The 16,985-nt window shown below is 31.3% G+C and overlaps 1 pseudogene; it reads left to right on the top strand.

Annotated features, from left to right (window-relative positions):
* Window positions 1-11,605, top strand: part of LOC145938797 (uncharacterized) — a 12,127-nt pseudogene extending 522 nt beyond the window's left edge.
* The last annotated feature ends 5,380 nt before the right edge of the window (window positions 11,606-16,985 follow it).

Raw genomic sequence — 16,985 nt, 5'->3', positions numbered from 1 at the left:
AGAGTCGACCATCACATTCTCTTGAGAAAGCTGAAGTGCCTTAATTTTTCTGACTCTGTGCTGCAGTGGGTTTACTCGTATTTGTCAAATCGTTCTCAGATGATCAGAGACTGTCACACGGGCGCTACATCGCGTCCTGCTCTCATCAGGGCGGGGGTTCCACAGGGCTCGGTCCTTGGCCCGTTGCTATACACATTGTACATCTCGGACTTCAAACATGTGCTCAGTTTCTGCAAATATAATCTCTACGCGGATGATCTGCAGATTTACTATCACTGCAGACCTGTGGATCTGGCGGAGGCAATGCAGAGGATCAATAAAGACATCCGAGCTGTCATTGACTGGTCTTCTGGGAACAAGCTTATCCTCCACACTGACAAGACTCAGGCGATCATCTTCGGAACCTCAAGATATATAAACGCCTTGGACCAGCTCACTATTCCAAAAATAGTTGTGGATAACGCGAACATTCATTTCTCGTCATCCGTTAAGTATCTTGGCGTTACGATCACGAGTAATCTATCGTGGGAGAGCCAGGTAACTGCTATCGTGAAAAAAATTCGGTCTGCTCTATACCGACTTAGACTCAATAAGAGCCTCTTCCCGGTCAAACTTAGAACTAGACTGGTCACCACCTTGATCCAACCGCATTTAGACTACTGCTGTGCCGCCTTCACAGACACTACAGCCGAACAGAATCTTAAATTATATAGGGCCATGAACGTCTGCGTGAAATTTATATTTGATATTAGGGCGGATGTTCACATCTCCCCTTACTACAGAAGATTGCGTCAATTAAAAATTGAGACTAGACGTGCCTATTTCGTTGGGTGTCAACTCTTTGTCATTCTGCGAACAAAGCTTCCCCGCCTTCTCTCTGAGAATTTTATTCTGCGGGGCAAAGTCTCGAAGCGGTCTACTCGCGCGCCTGAGGATGCACTGGTCCTTCCTCTCTGTCGTACTGAGCTTTTCCGACGCTCTTTCCGATTTGCCTCCGTCAGGCTTTGGAACGATCTCCCACCGTACATACGAGATGCTCAAACACTAGCCATTTTCAAACAGAGATTGTATGGGCACCTACTGAATCTCATTGCGGTTTAAAATTACGATTGCTCTCTCTGAAATGATTGATCGGGTCGGGGGACTTGATTCTTGTACATGTGCCGGTTTCCGTTAATCTTTCTGTTATCGTTACTGTTATCTTAATTATCTTATTTTATCTTGCGTATTTTATTTTATTGTATTTTATCATTGTATTTTTATTTTTTATACCTACTTTGTTTTTCTGTATTCTTCATTCTTTTTCTTTATTTTTTTCTTTTTGCTGTACATACATGCCTGTATCTTATATACTCGCTATAGTGCGATTCTGTATTAACTGGTGGCGCTTGAGGGGACTTGTCCCAGAGCGCGTAATAAATGAAGCTTTCTCTCTCTCTCTCTCTCTCTCTCTCTCTCTCTCTCTCTCTCTCTCTCTCTCTCTCTCTCTCTCTCTCTCCCCCTCTCTCTCCCCCTCTCTCTCCCTCTCTCCCTCTCTCTCCCTCTCTCTCCCTCTCTCTCCCTCCCTCTCCCTCCCTCTCTCTCTCCCTCTCTCCCTCTCTCTCCCTCCCTCCCTCCCTCTCTCCCTCTCTCTCTCCCTCTCTCTCTCCCTCTCTTCCTCTCTCCCTCTCTCTCCCCCCCCCTCTCTCTCTCTCTCCTACATCCATGCATTCACTTATACATGCATATACTATATAAATAAATATATATATGAGTTAGTATTTTATTTTATTTTATTTTTATATATTACATAAAATTTATAATCTAAAAATAATAAATTTTTTTATGGTTATAATTGAAGATAATAATACAATTATTATTTTGACGAAGCAGAGCAGTAGTTGAATAAAATTATTGAAAGAGATAGATTTGATTTTAGATTATTTAGATATTGCGTATATACAGGATGTTTCGATAAAAGTGGGCAATCTTTCATGGACATGTAGAACAGATAAAAACAATCCTCTAACTTCCTATACATTTTTTTCTATAACGCATCTTTATGAAGATACTTGTTGAAAAGTATTTTTCAAAACTCTTATATCATTCTGTAGTATAATAATTATTTTTAGGTCTTGAAAATAGATTAAAGTTTTTGATATAACAAGGTTTAAGATTTTATTGACCAACACTGACTAAGACTAATTCTTATATTATAAGACTTTATTTGGGAATAATCTCAATTCGAGATTTATTTCCCGACTCCCCTCTAACCCCCCTATAAAATTATAGGCGAGAAAAATATAGATCCGAAAGTCGCTGAATCGGGAATCGAACCCGAGACCTTTCGCTTGCCGGGCGACTGCTCTCACCGCTGAGCTATTCAGACCCTTCGATTCTATACTTTTCTCTGCCTTGATAAACAATTTCAATCAACACCATTATTAGGTCCAGGTGTGTAAATAACAATATGTAAGATGTGATTTGCCAGTCGAATTTTTAAACAAGGTTTAAGATTTTATTGACCAGCACTGACTAAGACTAATTCTTATATTATAAGACTTTATTTGGGAATAATCTCAATTCGAGATTTATTTCCCGACTCCCCTCTAACCCCCCTATAAAATTATAGGCGAGAAAAATATAGATCCGAAAGTCGCTGAATCGGGAATCGAACCCGAGACCTTTCGCTTGCCGGGCGACTGCTCTCACCAACTGAGCTATTCAGACCCTTCGATTCTATACTTTTCTCTGCCTTGATAAACAATTTCAATCAACACCATTATTAGGTCCAGGTGTGTAAATAACAATATGTAAGATGTGATTTGCCAGTCGAATTTTTAAACAAGGTTTAAGATTTTATTGACCAACACTGACTAAGACTAATTCTTATATTATAAGACTTTATTTGGGAATAATCTCATTTCGAGATTTATTTCCCGACTCCCCTCTAACCCCCCTTTTTGATATAAGTTTAGTATGTTCAGAAAATCCGCCCTTGGCTCTCCGATATGATATCAAGGAATTTATATATATATTGGCCTTTACATAAAAATAATACAATCTACAGAGTAATATAAGAATTATTTAGAAAAATACTTTCCAAATTCTTTAGACAAGTATTTCGATGCGTTATAGAAAAAAATTTTTTAGAAACTTATAGGATCATTTTTATCTGTTCTACATGTCCACTAGAGATGGCCCACTTTTACCGAAATGCCCTGTATATTGTGCACATATATTAGATAAATATATATATATAAATTTTATATATATACATATATATACATACACACACAATATCTATATAATCTAAAATAAAATCTATCTTTTATGCAACTACTGCTCTCATCCATCAAAATAATAATTGTATAAATCATTTTTTTTTCTCTAAATCTAATACTATATAATTATTTATTTATAACAAGAAAATTAATAACTTTATAATCAATTATAATTATAAAAAAGATTTATATATTTTAAATTTATTTTAATTCTACTTTACAAAAAGAAATAAATTTTCAAGGAATATTTTAAATAATTTTACAATTAGGTCTTTTTATTTAATTATTTTATTTGTTATTTTTAAAATTTCAAGCATTTTTTGGAAAAAGTCAATGATATTGTGATGGGTTTTCTTACTGTAAAACCACAAATGTCGGTTCCTAAAATTTACGTAAATTCTCAGATTTACCAAAATGCTTTGTTCCAAAAATAAAAAACGGTCTTTACTAAAGTCTTACCAATCAATGTTATTTACCTAGACTTGTAGTAAAAGTAATTTTTACAAGAAATAATGATAAAAAATGGAAAAAAATTTTTAATATATTTATTTTTCTTTCTGACACATAAAATTGAATAGGAGTAGTGGAAATGATCGACCAAAACTAGCAAATAATAAATTTATTTAAATTTCACGACGTTTCGACCATATGATTGTGGTCCTTTTCAAGTGAAACACTGAAACAAAATTTTTTACATTGTTAAAATCATGGCGTTCTAATGATATTATAGATGAGAGAACGTATAAACATTTGAATTGTACAAACGGCAATTTACCACGATGCTACGGACTTCCTAAGAGTCATAAGAACGGTGTTCCTTTACGTGTTATCGTTTCGTCACTCGATAGTCCGTTTTACAATTTAGCGAATTCTATTCACAACATTATACAATGTTCCATAAGAAAGCCAGATTCACATATAAATGATGGTTGGTCGTTTTAAAAAAATATAAAGGATAGAATAATTAAAGAATACGAAATAATGATCTCTTTGGATATCACCTCGCTTTTTACCAACATTCCTAAAGATTTGGTCATGAAGGGAATTGAAAAGCGTTGGGATGACATCTCGAAGAATACGAAATTAAATTTAACACAGTTTACATATGTTGTGGAAACCATTCTTGACTCAACCAGTTTTATGTTTGAAGGGCAATTTTATGAACAAATATATGGGAGCCCAATGGGTTCTCCGCTATCACCAATTTTAGCCGATATAATTATGGACGACCTTGAATCACATTACTTGGGCGTTTTGGGCTTTGAGGTCCCCGTGTACTATAGATATGTCGATGATATCTTTGTCATAATACCAAGGGATAAAATAGATAATATACTTTCCACTTTCAATAATTATCACGAACGTCTGAAATTTACATATGAGATAGAATGTAACTCGTCCTTAAATTTCTTAAATACTACTGTGTTTCGTTCTAATAACAAACTTATAACGAATTGGTACAGAAAACCCACGTGGTCGGGTAGATATATTAATTTTCTTTCGAGTCATCCGTTAAAATTTAAAATTAATACAATTTATAGTTTGGTTGACCACGCGATGTTATTATCCGATGAGCGGTTTCACCGAGAAAATATAGAAATAGTTAAAAATATTTTATTAAATAACGGCTTCCCCACAAATATTATTAAACGATTTTTACAAAAAAGAACTAATTTTTAAAAATATAATAATAAGAATAGTAATATTGACGAGAACAAAATTGAATCTCCGACAAAAATACGTTACATTTCGATACCTTATGTGAGTGACATTAGTGATAGTATCTCATTTTCTCTAAAAAAATTCGACTTGGAAGTCGTTTATAGATGCCCTAAAAAACTGAATACCCTCATTAAGTGTGGCAAGGATGTTTTGACTAGAGATCGCGCGACTAACGTCGTTTACAAAATAAATTGTAATGACTGTCCAGCGGCATACATAGGACAAACGAAGAGACATCTTAGTACACGGTTTAAAGAACATTGTAATAATATGAAATTGCATCATACGTCACATTCTGTTATAAGTAAACATCGGTCTGAGCATAAACATGATTTCGATTGGAATAAATATAATGTTTTACATACTGAAAAACATGTAAGGAAGAGAGAGATAGCCGAAATGTTTTACATTAAAAAACTTGATAATAACATTAACTCACAGAAGGATACAGAGAGTTTAAATGATGTCTATAACAAAATAATTAAGGTCGTGTAAATAAGCTTACTTGAAATCTATTATTCTGTGACGATCCTTCGGGAGGATATGTTATCTGCTGTCTCGCACTTTCAATTTATTTGACTTTTTAATAAAAAATGCTGTACAATGACAATCGTGTATAATTGAGATGTAATTGTAACTAATTTTATTTGTAAGTATGAGTATCTCTTGTAAATTGGGCTTGGTTATACTAAAAGTGTTCTGTGTCACCGACGATATGTAAAAAATTTTGTTTCAGTTTCACTTGAAAAGGACCACAATCATATGGTCGAAACGTCGTGAAATTTAAATAAATTTATTATTTGCTGGTTTTGGTCGATCATTTCCACTACTCCTATTTTTCTGACTTGCGATCGTTAATAATAATTAAGATTTATAAAATTGAATGTTTTGAGTAATAATAATATATAAAAGCTTTTTTTCTTCAAAGCTATAAAAGAAAATAGTAAAGCTTGTAATTCTGGTAATATGAAGAATTAGTGAGCCAAAGAACATTTCCTTTCTTTTAGTAAGTTTCTTTTTTATTACAAAAAATTATAAAAAAAAGGTTTATATATTTAATTTTTTTTTCACTCAATCTATTTAATTTTATGCAAAGCAAAGAAAAATAAACCTATTCGGTATAAATTTTTATCCATTTTTTAGCATTATTTCCTGTAAAAATTAAATTTCGATTTTTTATTACAAGTGTAGGTAAATTCTTACATTTCTGAACAGTGACTGGTAAGACTTCAAAGTAAAGACCGTTTTTTATTTTTGGATTTACAAAGTATTTTGGTAATTCTTAGGATTTATGTGTTAATTTTAGGAACCGACATTTGTGGTTTTATACAGTAAAACACACACACACACACATATATATAATTTTAAATCACCATATTTTGAATGGACTTTTTGCAAAAAATGCTTAAATTTTTAAAAATAATAAATAAATAAATTGAATAAAAAGGCCTAATTGTAAAATTAAAATATGTGCATAAATTTAAAATATTTTGAAAATGTATTTCTTTATATAACATACATATATATGTATATATAAGTAATTTCGAAAAAAATAAAAATTTTTAAAAATAAAGCAGTCTCTTGTTCATTTTTTAAAATAGTAATTAGTAGAAATAGTAGTAGTATAATAGTAGTTTAGTAATAGTAGTTTAAAGTAGCAGTAGTTATAAAAAAATATTTTATAGAGACGATTTATTCGTCTGCTAGTTGCTTCTAAAAATATCTTCTCCCAGAACGATTTGCAGGTGCGTTCTGGTTATTTAAAAAAAAATATTTATATACCAGAGACGATTTATTCGTCTGCTAGTTGCTTCTAAAAATATCTTCTCCCAGAACGATTTGCATGTGCGTTCTGGTTATTTAAAAAAAGATATTTATATACCAGAGACGATTTATTCGTCTGCTAGTTGCTTCTAAAAATATCTTCTCCCAGAACGATTTGCAGGTGCGTTCTGGTTATTTAAAAAAAGATATTTATATACCAGAGACGATTTATTCGTCTGCTAGTTGCTTCTAAAAATATCTTCTTCCAGAACGATTTGCAGGTGCGTTCTGGTTATTTAAAATAAGATATTTATATATCAGAGACGATTTATTCGTCTGCTAGTTGCTTCTAAAAATATCTTCTCCCAGAACGATTTGCATGTGCGTTCTGGTTATTTAAAAAACATATTTATATACCAGAGACGATTTATTCGTCTGCTAGTTGCTTCTAAAAATATTTTCTCCCAGAACGATTTGCATGTGCGTTCTGGTTATTTAAAAAGAGATATTTATATACCAGAGACTTCGTGAATTGGTTATTTTTCACATCAGATACACATTGGTTCATATGTGTCTTCTGATTCTTATAAAATATAAGACATTGATACTACATTATCTATTGTATGTGTATAATGTAATATAGTTATTTTTAGTTAGATGTAGATTTCTAAACAAGAGACTGTATTTATTTTTCAGAAATTTTACTTTTTCTTTATTATATAAAATGATATAATTGACACACTTATTTTGAACAATATTAACATAATTTTTTTTGCAGGCGACGAATGCTGAACCTGATAAAGCGCCAAGAAGAAAATGACTCCAGGAATAGCACGTGTAAGGATACTAACAATGAATCCATCGATTTTCAGAAATCGGTGGAATTATTCTCCGATGCGATGGATTCGAGCCAATCGTTAGTATCCACGATGCAATACCTGGAGTTAGATTCAAATACAGGTACGTGTAGTCAAAATGACTCCAGAAATAGCACGTTTAAAGATACTAACAACGAATCCATCGATTGTCAGAAATCGGTGGAATTATTATCCGATACGATGGATTCGAAAGTTAGTACCCAATCGTTAGTACCTGCGATGCAATGCCTGGAGTCAAATTCAAATACAGATAAGTGTAGTCAAAATGTCGAACTGTGCGAAGATGACAATTATTTTGTTATCGAAAATGGCCCTCTGGATACGAATCGTATCCAGGAAAGCTTGCCTCAAGGCCGTCACATTGTCGACATTTCTCATATGTGCAATAAACTCCAGAGATCATTCAATAATCATATGAAAAGAATACAGGACCAATTTAAAGATTGGAAAGTGATAACGACTCAAACCAAAGGCCAAGAGGAAAATATCGAACTTTGCGAAGATAACAATTATTTTGTTATCGAGAATAGCCCTGTAGATATAAATCGTATCCAGGAAAGCATGCCTCAAGGGTATCGCATTGTCGACATTTTTCATATGTGGAATGAACTCCAGAGATCATTCAATAATCATATGAAAGGAATAGAGTGCCAATTTAAAGATTGGAAAGTCATGAAGACTCAAACCAAAGGACAAGAGGAAAATGTCGAACTTTGCGAAGATAACAATTATTTTGTTATCGAGAATAGCTCTCTGGATATAAATTGTATCCAGGAAAGCATGCCTCAAGGCCAAGAGGAAAATGTCGAACTTTGCGAAGATGACAATTATTTTGTTATTGAAAATGGCCCTCTGGATACGAATCGTATCCAGGAAAGCTTGCCTCAAGGCCGTCGCATTGTCGACATTTCTCATATGTGGAATGAAGTCCAGAGATCATTCAATAATCATATGAAAGGAATAGAGTGCCAATTTAGAGATTGGAAACTCATAAAAACTAGAACCGCAGAGTTGAAGACGCATTTTACTTTCAAGTGCCAAATGTGCAATACTGAAGCCACTATCTGCTCAGAACCCGAAGAGCCGGAAATATTAGACATTGGTATGGCTGCTGTAGCAGGAACTGTTACAGTAGGAATTGGCTATGCCCAGTTGAATGAGCAATGTGCAATCATGAATATTCCTTCCATGTCCGAGCCAAAGTACATAGAAAATAGAGAAAAATTAGTCGATGCTTTTGAAAAAACAGCCATGGAAAGTATGAAAATGGCTGGCGAAATTGAAAAGCAACTCGCTCTTGAGAGAAACGAAGTTATAAACGGTATTCCGTACATAACAGTTGTAGCGGATGGTAGTTGGATGAAGAGATCGTATGGCAGTGCCTACAATTCTCCTTCCGGTATCGGAGCTATAATTGGTTATTGTACGAAAAAGATTCTCTTCGTCGGTGTCCGCAATAAATTTTGCGCAATATGTGATATAGCAGAGCGAAAAGGTATAGAACCAAAAGCTCACAAATGTTATAAAAATTTTGATCGCAACGAAAGCTCCACAAGGATGGAGAGCGATGCCATCGCAGAAGGTTTCAAATGTAGCCTCGAAATGCATGGGCTGATTTTTAAAACAGTTATTGCCGATGGTGATAGTAGCGTTTATCAGGCTATTATTGATAATAGACCATATAATGAACATATGGTTACAGTAAAAAAAATAGAATGCACAAATCATTTACTTCGCAATTTGTGTAAAAAGCTCAAAGCGGTGGCAGAGACAATTCAGCCAAAAACGCAGAGGCAGCGTGGCTTTACAGAGTTGCGAAATGTTATGAAAAACAACATTAAACATATTAGAAAAGAGGTAGAAAAGGCAGCCGAATTACGAAGAAAAGACCAACAAACACCTCAACATTATAAGGCTATGGAATTGCAAAAAGATATATTGAACATTCCTAGCCATGTTTTTGGCGAACATAAGCGATGCGAAGCACGCGGTCGTATATGCGAAGAGAAGGATAGTAAAACGAACAAAAATTATGTTGCACTTTTAAAAATACATGGTTTATATCAAAAGATAGAAAGCGCTATCACATATCTAAGCGGTTATTCCGACAGCTTATTGCTGAATTTAACCAATAATCCTGCAGAATCGTTTAATTCGATAATCTACAAAGAAATTGGTGGAAAGCGCATTCATTTTGGTAAACGAGGCTCTTACAATGCCAGAGTTGTGGCAGCAGCTGTGCAATTTAATACGCAACAAGCCATTACAGAATTGCATAAGAGCATGGATAAAACTGTTCCGCCTATTGTTGAGAAACTAGAAAAACAACGACAAATAAAAGTTGCAAAAACCAGAGAATCTCGACAGGTACAAGGCAGGCAAAAAAAATTTAAACAAGAGACAGGAACAGATCGTTATTATGGTCCGCAATCTCAAAAACCAGATCTTCCATCTGATGTATTTGAGCAACTTCGGCAAAATCATTTAGAAAAATTGTCCGAAAATGCGAGAAACTGGAAAAAAATTGAATTTGATACGAGAAGCCAAAGGGACTCGAATTATGGTTATCATTGAGACGAGAAATGCTGACAGCATCCAATTTTGGACCTGTATGTCGCATGAGACCAACAACGTCTTGTGCAACAACAGTAAAAGCCATTTTATATCCTTCGTTCATTGATACCGCAGCCCTAAAATATGGTCGCGAGAACGAAGAAGTAGCAAGGAAAGAATTGGCTATAAAATTAAATAAAGAAATAAAACCTTGCGGATTATTTATCGATACTGAAAATCCGTGCTTGGGTGCTTCTCCTGACGGAATTATTGATGAAAATGGTCTAGTGGAAATAAAATGTCCTCTGTCAGCTGAGCATTTGACAGCAGAAATAGCTGTAGAGACATGGCCTTCTTTAAAAGGTATTTTGATAAAAAAGATCCACATAAAATAAATCGAAATCATCGATATTTTTATCAAGTTCAAGGTCAGTTGAACATAACACAGCGAGAATATTGTATTTTTGCTGTTTGGACTCCACAAAGCATGAAAATATTGCGCATTGAGGCAGATAATTTTTTTTTGAGAAATCAAATGCTGCCTTTCTTAACACGCTTCTATAACGAATGCATACTTCCAGAAATCTTGGACAGTCGTCACAATAGACATATGCCAATCAGAAATCCAAGATATATTATAGAAGCTAAAGAAGAAGCAGTAAAAAAATACTGATAATGAATCAAATAAAGAGACAAAATATAATAAAAAGTGAAAATGACATAGAAGAGAGCAAACGATTCAAACCGAACGTTTCGATGGAAGCAATAATGACTGATATTGCTGATATTGCTCTAAATAAAGAGCAAGATGATGATTGTATTATTATAAGTTACTCACGTAACGAACAAGATATATCTGAAGACGATATAAAAAGAAATGAAAAACTTTTAAATACGTTTGCTCCTCTTTATTTGGTAAAAGATAACATCTTGGGTATGACAAGTCAATTAAACGATGAATCGTTGGATTTATTTTTGTGTATTATAAGAGAAATTTCTCATTTCGAAACGCAAAGTGTGCTACATATAGAATACCCTCACATGATTAAAGCTAGTCGTAGTGATAATAGCTTACAAATAATTGAAGGGAATTGTAGTAAGCATTGGAGATGTATTTTCTTTGACGGCACCAAACTTCGCGTGTACGATAGTCTACCTGGCTGTACATACGATAAATTGGTAGCTAAAGAGAAAAATTATATACATCTTCGTTATCCAACAATAAGCTCGAGTGACATAATTTTTGAAAAGGTTCAAATACAACCTGATGGCGTATATTGTGGAATTTATGCTGCAGCTTTCGCCACGACTGTAGCTTTAGGAGGCAATCCTTGCGAGGAAAAATATTTTAAAAATGTTAAATGTATGAGAGAACATTTTTATACAATTCTAGAAAGCAATAAACTCTCACCTTTTCCAAAATGATAAAAAAGTATAATTTTATATTTAAAAAAATTTATTCTGGTAAGAATATAGATTTCAAAAATCTATATTCTACAATTCACCAGAAAAAGCTATATCAATCTCGATTGCAAATTATAATCGGAGAGACGAAACACATATATTGGTTGCGTTCTCACGAGAATGGACGGGAAGGGGTCCATTCTATATTTTATTCAGAATATTGTAAAAATACATTATTTTGTTGCAATCGAGACTGTATTGTAAAAATATGTATTGTAAAAATCTTTATTACAATCATAGTCGTCCTCAGGGAGGGACAAAACGAGCACTTGCCCCCACCCCCCTGGAAAATGGAAAAAAAATCTTTCTCAATCTACCTTGCTTATGTCGCGGTGAGAAAGCTTTTACTACAAGATGTAAAAAGTATACATTTTTTCTGGAAGTGATATGCCCCCCTCTGGAAAAATTATGAACATTTATACGATTGCATATATATATATATATATATATATATATATATTATATATATATATTACGTATATATTGTATATGTGTGTACATATACACACATAATATTGAAATAATACATTTTTATCTATCGATTATCCAAAATATGTAAGTATTATGCACACAAATCTGCATGCGTCATATACATTTCTTATATTTATATATTATACACGTATGCATACATAAAACATCTATATATATATATATATATATATATATATATATATATATATATACGTATTTTATTTGACACAGTGGATTATCATAAAAATAAATTTTATCATAAAAATAATAAATAAAACATTTTCGGGAAAATTGTTCTATATAAAAGTTGTAAAAGGTTTCGAAGGGAGACAATATATCGTGATTGTTCGGCGTTTTTCAAAGATAGAGTTCAACCTAGTTTTTTTTAAAAGAATCTACCTTATTTTTATTATATAAATCGAATCGCAGTATTCAACATAAAAAGTTATAAAATGGCTAAAAAATGAAAACGTAACGAGATATTTTATAATTTATTTGATATAATTAAATAAATAATGAAATATATCTTATGAAATATTTATTTTTCGATAATCTTACCTCTATACTTATGCACAAAATAATGAGAGAAATAAACTGGTATAAAAGAACACGTAGTTGTTTTCAAGAAAACGTATGTAAATTAGCAGCTACATATTTTTGTCTTTGAAAACAACTATATGTTTTCTTTACACCATTTCTCTTTATTTTGTGCATAAGTATTGAGGTAAAATTATCAAAAAGTTAATATTTTATGAGATATTTCATACTTTATAATATAATATTTCGTAACGTTTTTATTTTTTAGCTATCCTACTACTTTTTATGTTGAATGTTGCGAGAGTTCGATTTATATAATAAAAATAAAATAATTCCATAAAAAACTAACAAATATAATTGAAAAACACTACGCAAGAGCAATTTTCATGATATTATCCCCCTTCAAAATCTTACAATTTTTATATGAAACATTTTCCCAAAAATGTTTTATTTTTATGGTAATCCACTGTATCAAATAAAATTCATTGCATATATATGTATATGTATTATGTATGTATGCATACATGTATGTAAATATAAGAAATGTATATGACACGTACAAATGTATATGCATAATACTATGGCTGAGTTTCGATATTCACTGCCAGTACTGAAAATCTATAGTGAGCGTAATGTAAACTATAGATTTTCAGTACTGACAGTGAATATCGAAACTTGGGGTATATATAACTGGATATTATAATGTAACTTTTTAGTAAATTACAATCAATCTAATACAATTCGTTTTTCTCCAATCGATATAATCGACGATTATATAACATGTATTATTTATATAAATATTATAAGCATATATATTTTTGAGCAAATAAGTAAATATTTATATATATAATAGAAATCTATTCGCAATACACTCACACATATGAACAATTGTGTTCAAACATGTGATAGAGACCGACACACATATGATATACTGTTATCTATGCGCTTCGATACTCTGATACGCGTGCGAAGCGATAGAACAGTAAAAATATATAATGTCTAATTTCAACATATTGAACACAGTTTTTATTTGCTGTTTTATTGCTCTTTTTAACATGTATAACGCTGTCGGTAATGGCAGAACTAAAATTATCGACAAATTTTTTTTTTTTAATATTATTATCGACAATTATCAGCAATTATCGATAATTTTAGTTCCGCTCAGATGAGAGCGCAAACCCGTCGAAGTTCGGTCATCCGTTTAGGATCCCCTTAACTATGCATATATTTCATGTTAAAGTAATTAAATAAATCTATAATTTTACATATTTAGCTTTTTTATTTTTATATATTGAACATATAAACATTAATTTTTTTAATATAAAATAAAAACTTTTATAAAAAAATTAAATTTTAAATATAATCTTTCAGATTGATTTTTTTAACTAAAAATAATCTTTGAAACAATCTTTAAAACAGAACAGAAGTAAATAAATAAAATATACATAAATAAACAAAATACATAATATTTTAATAATAAAAGTGGGCCATCTCATTCAAATTATGAAGAAAAGATGACCATAGTATTTATAAAAAAAAGTGAAAACAGAAATAAAAATTATGGATTACATTATATACCTTCGTTATGTGTCTAACGTTGATTATGACAGCTCAACTGTAACTGTAACTGTCTCTCTCTCTCTCTCTCTCTCTCTCTCTCTCTCTCTCTCTCTCTCTCTCTCTCTCTCTCTCTCTCTCTCTCTCTCTCTCTCTCTCTCTCTCTCTCTCTCTCTCTCTCTCTCTCTCTCTCTCTCTCTCTCTCTCTCTCTCTCTCTCTCTCTCTCTCTCTCTCTCTCTATCTGTCTATCTCTCTATCTGTCTATCTCTCTCTATCTCTCTATTTCTTTTGCTTATTTTCCCTTTTTTTCTTTCTCCCACTCTCTTTTCTTTTCTCTCTCCACTCTTCTTGAACTATAAATAAAACATTTATGTTATTATTTAAAAAAGATTGGAACAATTAGGATGTATATAAATATATAAAATCAATTATATCTTAATAAATACAAAATAATTCAAATTAATTATACAAAAAATATATATATAATTTGAAATGTACACACACAATTCCATATTTTTTATAGATTTTTAAAAAACTATGTTTTTTTATACCAGTTAATTTATCTGATTAAAATCAAACAATCAATAATAGGCCAACTTGCGAGCCGAATAATCAAGATGTTAAACAGATTCTTTATTAAGGAATAAATTAAGTTATTAAAAAAACATGTAAACGTTTCGACAGTACAACTGTCTTTTTCAATACAAAAACTTAAGACATATTATTACCTTGAAAATGACAAATTAAAATTTGTTTATAAAGAGACTATATCTAACTGCTAGATTAATTAACAAATTACTATAAATGTGGAAGATTATGTCTCACTCATTTTAGATAGATTCAATTGTTATCACAATAGATTAAAATTTACGCTGGAGCGAGAGGATAACCGATGCATAAGTTTCTTAGATTTATCAATCAAAATAATTAATAACGTGATACATATTGATTGGTTTCAAAAAAAGACGTTTTCGGGGAGACTTCTCTCGTTTCATTCTAACCATCCTAGATGTCATAAGACAGGCATTATTTATAACTTAGTAGACCGAGCTCTGTTATTATCTCATCCGATGTTTCACAAAAAGAATTTAGAATTAGTCATAAATATTTTAATAAACAACGGCTATCCTCTCGATCTAACATTCTCAGAAATCAACCGTAGAATTAAATATATCATTGCTAATGAATCTAATACAATAGCAAAAAACAACACAGCGAGGAGTGACAACGTCTGTAATGATAGAGACCAAAAATTTATTGCTATTCCGTACGTGGAAAGAATTTCTGATCTAATAGCCTCCGAACTTAAAAAATCCAATGTAAAAGTGGGATACAGAATTTTAAAAAAATTGGACGGAATCATTAAGACGCAGAAAGACAAGGATGAAATTCAAAATAATGCTGGCGTTATTTACAAAATAAGTTGCAATAATTGTGATGCAACTTACATAGGACAGACAAAACGACAATTACACACAAGATTAAATGAACATAAGAATAACATAAAATTGGATTCTGCGAGACATTCGGTTGTCTCGGAACACATTGTGAATTTAACGCATACATTCGATTGGGGCAATACCAAAATTCTAGACCATGAAAGAAATTATCATAAAAGATTAATTTTACATTTACATGTTTAACACACTGACGAATATCGGATCATAAAATTAGACGTTGTTCAAAATGTGACATCGAGAAAAACCTGATTGTCGGTTTTATGCGTTTACCAGCGATAAAATTAGATCTATCAGCGTCCGGTTTCAGTTGAATATTTGTTACCTAATATAACCATGTACGTGTCACGTTGCGATATATTCAACATTTATAGTAATTTGTTAATTAATCTAGCAGTTAGATATAGTCTCTTTATAAACAAATTTTAATTTGTCATTTTCAAGGTAATAATATGTCTTAAGATTTGTATTGAAAAAGACAGTTGTACTGTCGAAACGTTTACATGTTTTTTTAATAACTTAATTTATTCCTTAATAAAGAATCTGTTTAACATCTTGATTATTCGGCTCGCAAGTTGGCCTATTATTGATTGTTTGATTTTAATTATACACGAGCCTTATCTTAATTTTGATATTATTAATTTTATCTGATTATTCTGAACATAAAATTATTAAAGTAAGATTACCGAAAAATGAATATATTACGAGATATTTCATATTGTTTGTCAAAATGTGTCAGATTAAAAAATATATAAAAATAGCAAAATATATAAAAATATTTGAAAAATAGCAATGCATAATTTAAAATAAGACTTTATATATAAGTAATAATAAAAAAAACAATAGGGTGAACTCGGGTAAGATGGCCATTAGTTTTTTAAAATGCAAAATACATACTTTTATTTTTATTATTTTTTAAATAATATTTGGCACATTACTTCATTGAAGATTAAAGTACGTAATACTATCGAAATTAAACAATAAATACTTAATAGAAATTTTATATTATCAAAATATTAAAACATGAGCATTGGCAATCTTTCTGACTTTTAGAGAAAAGATGGCCATAGTATTATAGAACAGTTGACTATACATATATTTCATGTTAAAGTAATTAAATATAAATTTATAATTTTACATATTTAGCTTTTTTATTTTTAATACATTGAACATATAAACATTAATATACTTTTTAATATAAAATAAAATCTTTTATAAAAAAATTAAATTTTAAATATAATCTTTCAGATTGATTTTTTTAACTAAAAATAATCTTTGAAACAATCTTTAAAACAGAACAGAAGTAAATAAATAAAAT

This window comes from Prenolepis imparis, unplaced genomic scaffold (assembly GCF_030444845.1).
Source record: "Prenolepis imparis isolate NDT839.2.m4 unplaced genomic scaffold, iyPreImpa1.0 SCAF_1, whole genome shotgun sequence".
Lineage (NCBI taxonomy): Eukaryota > Metazoa > Arthropoda > Insecta > Hymenoptera > Formicidae > Prenolepis > Prenolepis imparis.
Note: the sequence above shows the minus strand (reverse complement) of the source record. Positions and strands in the feature narration are given on the sequence as shown.